Source organism: Melampsora larici-populina, assembly GCF_000204055.1.
Source record: "Melampsora larici-populina 98AG31 unplaced genomic scaffold MELLAscaffold_119, whole genome shotgun sequence".
Classification (NCBI taxonomy): Eukaryota; Fungi; Basidiomycota; class Pucciniomycetes; order Pucciniales; family Melampsoraceae; genus Melampsora; species Melampsora laricis-populina.
The window spans coordinates 1-6,956 of record NW_006768883.1 but is presented as its reverse complement, the minus strand read 5'-3'; positions in this window follow the sequence as shown (position 1 = coordinate 6,956).

The following is a 6,956-nucleotide window of genomic DNA, read 5'->3' as shown; positions in this document are numbered from 1 at the left end:
GTCTTGCTAAATTGTTTCATCCAATCTCCAGTTAACATGGTTTGCATTTTATGATTAATTTTGTGACCTACAATTAAATACTGACTTTTCAACTTGTTTTTTTATTTGGCAACCATTTAGAGTTGTGCAATATTCAAAAGCCAATTTTTGATCATGAATTAAAACTCTAGATTGTGATGTGCCAATTAGGAGTTATTGTGATCATCTCATTGCTCTGCAATCACATCTCCAGATCTAGAACATCTTACAAACATTCCTCAATGGAAACCAATAGGAATTTGCTAATCAGCTCAAAAAACAAGGGCACATTCTGGGTTTTGATTGTTTTTTTTACAGAAAGCCTGATGAAAAAGGGAAGATTGTTGTAAATAGCTATATATGCATGTAAGATTAATAAAATTGTTCAAGTAAACAGGTGTCTGAAGAGGAGGGATTGAGATGAGCATGTGAATGAAAAACACATGTCTTGTTGATGAAGACATGTAGTGTAGTGACTAGTAAAATGATTAACAAGTGAGAGTGGTGATGGTGGTGATGGGTGAGGTTTGTGGATCCTGAGCCCTCAATGCTTAATATGTATGAAGAAAAGGAGGAGAGCAAGTTAAAAAAATACATGGTGTGTATATAGTGGATTGATTTAGAATGAGGGGATGAATAATGTACGATCAATATCATTCCCCACCGGGTGTGACCACCATGCGCTTGAAGCACAGCTTCAATGTGATCTGGCATAAAAGCCACAAGCTTGTTGATCTTGCTTTCCGGAATTTTGTCCCATTCAGATTGTAATGCCTCCTTCATTTGATCAATATTTTTTATTGTATACTTGGTTGAGATTGTGTCTTTCATCAGAGCCCATATGTTTTTGATTGGATTGAGATCCAGGCTATTTGCTGGCCATTCAAGCTTATGAATTGAAAGTTCAATCCTCCAGACCTTTGAAACTCACACTCACACCTGGGGCCCACTCACACGGGGCGCTCCAGAGCCTAAGCCCCCGCCCGCGATAGGCCCTTGCCCTGTGGCTAAGGCCCTACACATGCCCTGGAAGCCACAGGGCATGCGTGGGGGCCTGCCTTTAAAATATAGCTTAAATCTCATTCATAAAGGTAGATTAAGTATCGTTGATCAACTTCAATGGGAGTCTGAAGGTAAGTAACCATCACTTTAGCAGCGCAGCTGGCTAAAAAACCACTCTGATTGTTGATGAAAACTGTACTGCTTGTATGTTTAGCAGGTTCAACGTTAAGCCCAAGTTATTTGCGGATGCGTTTTGGACATACAAGATAGATGAAATTGCAACACTCAAGAAATTAGCTGAAAAGGTGTCAGAAAACGAGTAAAAGAACATTAGATAGATACCTTGAATATTGTGAAAGATATTCTATTATGGCTCAAACTTTTTACAAAAGTCAAATTCTATTTGTTTTTCTTAGAAGATTCTCATCACTCTATCGACTACAAAAAGCTATTCAAGATGTTTATTTTATGCAATAAATTATGAACATTATGATACCTCATTTAGGTGATGGATCAATTACTATAGAAGACTCAAATAAAGTGAAATTTGACTTAGGTGGTTAGGCAAAAGAGAAGAATACGATCAATTAAGCAGATATGGTAAGCCTTCTCACTGATATCCTGTATAAACAATACTTGTAGTCTGAGGAATCTTTGGTCCCCGATGAAATGCATGATCATCTTTGTATGAATGGTTTTTTATCAACTCATTGAGTCATTAATTCACTGAAAATAATCGATATGTCTCCTATAGTGGTGAGATGAGTGAACAACCAAAAGAAAGATGTAAAACAAACAAATGTTGTCTGAATACAAACTGCAACTACTCCTTGTTTTTGGATTTGGAACGAAATGGTTTTGCATAATCAATCCAAGATTGATTAGTCATCTGTTCATACAAACTGATATACTGAATGAGCAATTGATATGATCTAGATGGTCTATACGTACAGAGACTAGCTCTATTGGGCGTAAGGGATTGGGGTTGTCTCTTGGGGGTTGTGTCGATGATGATGATGAGGTCTAATGAATAGATTGTACCATGAAGAGAAAGGTACAACAGTAGTGACGTAGAACAACGTATATAAGAACAGGCTTTACAGGTATAAGCATAGCCTTATAGAATGATCCAAAATGAGATCATAACATTACTCCCCCTTTAATGCCCAAGCTCCTCTTGAGGCTCTGCATTCTCTCCACGGATCAGCAATAAAAAACCCTCACTTTCAGGGAAAAAGCACGATCCTCTCAACTCTTTCTCCTCGTCCTTTTATAACCCTTTTCAGCATTAGGATAATTTAATTTAAATTCCTTCAACATTTCTTGCGCATTGATGAGTGATTCTTCTTTTTCCCATGAATCTTCTTCTGGTCCATAACCTTTCCAACTCAACAAAAACTCCAATTGGCCTCTTCTTCTTCTGCAATCTAAAATTTCTTCAACTTCGAATTCCTCAACTCCTTCTAAAACAATTTGTTCTGGTGTTGCTTCTTTTCTTTCTTCAATCGTATCTGTTTCATACCTCCTCAACAAAGAAACGTGAAAAACAGGATGTAAGTTTTTCATTGACAAAGGTAACGACAATTTGTAAGCAACACTCGAGATCCTTTCTTTGATAACAAAAGGTCCAAGCCACCAGTGCGAAAATTTTGCCGTTGGTCTTGTCGTTGAAATATTCTTGCTTTTGAGCCACACTTTAGTTCCTGGCTCCCAAACTTCTTCTTCCCGAACATTTTGATCATAATTTCGCTTCATAATTTCCTGACTTCTTTTCATATAAGCTTTCACCTCGTCTTGCACTTCTTCCAATTGTTTCAATCTTTCTTCCACCACAGGCACACACCTCTCACTGCCAATCGTCCTTGACAAATTCAAATTGTAACCATAGTTACTCTTGAATGGAGACATGCCTATTGAAGTATGATCCAAATTGTTGTAAGCAAACTCAAACGTAGAAAGATTCTTTACCCAGTTATCTTGCGCGTAGTTCGCAAAATGCCTGATGTAACCTTCCGCACTGCGATTTGACACCTCTGATTGACCATCTGTTTGCGGATGGTACGCCGTCGACGGTTTAGTTGCAATGCCTAATTGGGAATTCAATTCTCTCGTAATCCTTCCTACGAAAATGGATCCTCTGTCAGACACTATACTCTTTGGCGTTCCATGCAACTTCCAAACATTATCAATCAATAGTCTTGCTAATTCACTCGAGTCCATGTCTTTCCTGCATGCAATGAAATGACCCATTTTAGTTAGTCTATCCACGACCATTAAAATAGAATCTTTGCCTTCTGATATTGGCAAGTCTGTGATCAAATCCATACAAATATCCGTCCACGGTCCCGCAGGAACTGGCAAAGGTTGTAAAGCACCGAAGAGTTTTGAGTTTCTTGACTTTACCCTTTGGCACGATGCACATCCATCGACATATCTATTGATGTACTTTTTCATTGACGGCCAATAGAATTCTCGTTCAACCAGTGATAGTGTCCTTGCTTGACCTGGGTGACCAGCTAATTTGCTGTCGTGACGAGAACGCACTATTTCGAACTTCAATTTGTCATCCTGTGGAACAACCACTCGTTTCCGGAAGTACAAAAGACCGTCATTAGTGTCATAATCATGTGGTGATTCAGTTTCCTTTACACTTCTCAATTCAATTGATTTCATCATATCTTGAAGTTTTCCATCGTCCTTAAGGCACTTCCTTAACACATCCAAAATTGACTCGTCACTCCAAACCGCATTCTTTTCCGTGTTTGATTCCAAAGCATTTATTTCCATGATGTTTTCGTCCTCGAAGTAGTCCTCAAAATCTCTGCCTCCTACTTCGTCTTCAAAAAGCAATTCAAATGAATCAATCTCGATTTCATCAACAAAAGTATCTTCCCTCAAATTTGAAGGTTTCAACAATTGTCCAAACGTCAATTTCTCCTCCACTGTGGGTTTCAAATCCGGCCGTCGGGATAATGCGTCTGGTTTTTCTGACTGTTTTCCGGGTCTGAACCTAATTTCAAAGTCGAAACATCCTAATGTTTCAGCCCATCGAGCTTGACGTCGTGTCAGTTGCTTTGTAGTCATGAAAGACTCAAGATTCTTGTGATCAGAATACACAATGACGTCCAATCGATTAGGATTACCCTCCAAATAATGGCGCCATTCCTTAAAAGATGCCAAAATTGCTAGCATTTCCTTATCAAATATCTCATAATTTCGTTCCGCCGGAATAAGAGTTCTTGATAGGAAGGCGACCGGATGAAGCTCCCCATCAACATCTGAAACCTGCGACAGAACTGCTCCCAAAGCAAAATCTGAGCAGTCACACTCCAGAACAAATGCTTTATAAGGGTCAGCAATCTTTAAAATTGGTGCAGTCGTGAATTTCATCTTGAGCGTATCGAATGCTTCCTGGCGTTCCTTCGTCCAGGCAAACTTAACGTCACGCTTTGTTACCTTGTGCAAAGGCCTCGCAACCTTGGAAAAATTATCAATAAACCTTCGATAAAAATTTGCAAATCCAATGAAACTGAGGACTTCTTGTACATTCTTTGGCGCTGGCCAATCCGTCACCGCCGCTACCTTCTTTGGGTCCATTTTCACTCGATTTTTTGAAATAACCAAACCCAGGTACTCGATTTCTGATTGAGAAAATTTACACTTCTCTGGTTTCAAGCAGACTGATTGTTCACGGCAGACTCCTAGAACATGCCTAACTGCATCTTTATGCGCCATACCTTTCTTAGTATACACCATCATGTCATCCAGGAATGCAGCCACGTCTTTACCAATTCGATCCTTGAGAATATCTTGAATAAAAAATTGAAAATATCCTGGCGCTCCCGTTGGTCCGAATGGCATAACCAATGGTTCAAATTGTCCAGCACGACAGATGAAAGCTAACTTAGCTTCATCTTCCTCCCGTATACGCAAGTTATTATAACCGTTTCGCATATCCAAAGATGTAAACTCTTCAGCATCGAGCAAACTATCCACTAACTCCATAGTCAAAGGTAATGGATACTTTACTTTAACCGTCATCGCATTCAATTTTCGATAATCAAAGCATGGTCGCAACTTCCCATCCTTTTTTCCGGTGAAGAGCACTGGCGCTCCCCAAGGAGACGTTGAGCGACGAATTGTGCCGGCAGCTAGACCTTCCTCAACCATCTTGTCAAGTGCCTCGTTTTCAGCTGGCGATAAAGGAATGATCCTTCCTGCGAAGGGCGAAGCTCCATCGATTAAATCCACGCAGAAATCATATTTTTGGCGTGGGGGAAGTCGTTGAGATGCTTTCTTTTCAAACAGCGGTAAGAATTCATGATATTCTTCAGGCACGAGATCGGCAGCGGAAACCTCTTCCTGTAGCTTTGGGTCTGCAGCTGCTAATTGTGCCGACTTGCTCCATGATGATTTCAAAGCGTCAATACACACTGGTGACGCGTTGTCAACCTTAACCGGCTGTTCGTCGTTGGTGCTGATACGTGCTGCAGAGAGCAAGTGTCTGCTAGCTAGGACATCCTCGAAATCATCTAGTATATATAAGAATTCTGACTCACTTGGCGGGGGCTCTAAATCAGATGGGCATAAAGCCGCTACCCCCGGGTCACAATTGCTAGTTTGGCCTCCATTCTCCTTGAATTGGCCGGCCGTGGGCGCATAGGGTGACACTGAATCTTGAACTTTTGATTGATCCAAGGCTTTGTCCTGTTCAAAACTGGAATACTTGCCAGTGATAGTTCGTATTATAGCAGGAACAGTGCAGTCAGACTCACATCGCGGGGGCGTAACAACCATAAAGTGATTAGCCCCCGGGTCACAATTACTAGCTTGGCCTCCATTCTCCGCGAATTGGCTGGCCATAGGCGTATAGGGTGACACTTGATTATCTTGAACTTCCGATTGATCCGAGACTTCGTCCTGTTCAAAACTGGAATACTTGCCAGTGATAGTTCTTATGATAGCAGGAACAGTGCAGTCAGACTCACATTGCGGGGGCGTAACAACCATAAAATGATTAGCCCCCGGGTCACAGTTACTAGCTTGGCCTCCATTCTCCACGAAGTGGCCGGCCATATGCGTATTAGGTGACACTTTTGTTGTTTCTTCTTCATTGTCCATATCTTCTTTGACTTCAAGTTCTTCGACATCGTTGATCTGTTCCAACTGGGGATACTTGCCAGTTAAAGTTCTTTGAATAGTGGGTTTAATGCAGTCAGACTCACATCGCAGGGACGTAACAACCCTTATAGGATTAGTCCCCTCCTCAATTTTCCTAGTTTTGTCCACAATACCTTCCTGGGCAGGGACAATGGGCGGATTAGAGGTGATGGATGCTACAGCATTACTGTTCCATTGAATTGACTCCCCATGACGCTTAAACCACGGCATTCCCAAAATGATATCGTAATGACCTTTCAATTCGGCAACTTGAAATTCTTCTTCTTGATGTTCATTCTCCATAATAAGTTCCACCTTGAATTTGATAAAACTTTTCCTTCCATCAAATGCTGTCACTTCTCTCCATTGAGGCAGCTTTCTCAACTCAATTCCTTCCTTCTCTACGTACCTATGACTTATGACGTTGTGGGTCGAGCCACAGTCAAGGAGGCACAAAGCTTTATGGGTTACGACGTTAGTGGGTTCTCGAACAAAGATGCACTTAAAAATTCTCGGATCTGAATTGCTTAACACATAATTTGCACCAATGTTCAAAATACAACCACTATTGTCGCTCAAGTGTGGCGTAACCTTCACTCTTGAGCAGAGCCATTTTTCGACTCTCCATCCCCTCCTTTAGTACTTCCAGCACTACTTCCAACCATTAAGTCCGAGATTTGGCTCTTCCATCCAGCTTTCTTGTCCTTATCGGCTTTCATTTGAGTGCAACGAGAAGCAGAGTGACCAGGTTTTCCGCAATATAACATAAGTTGGCA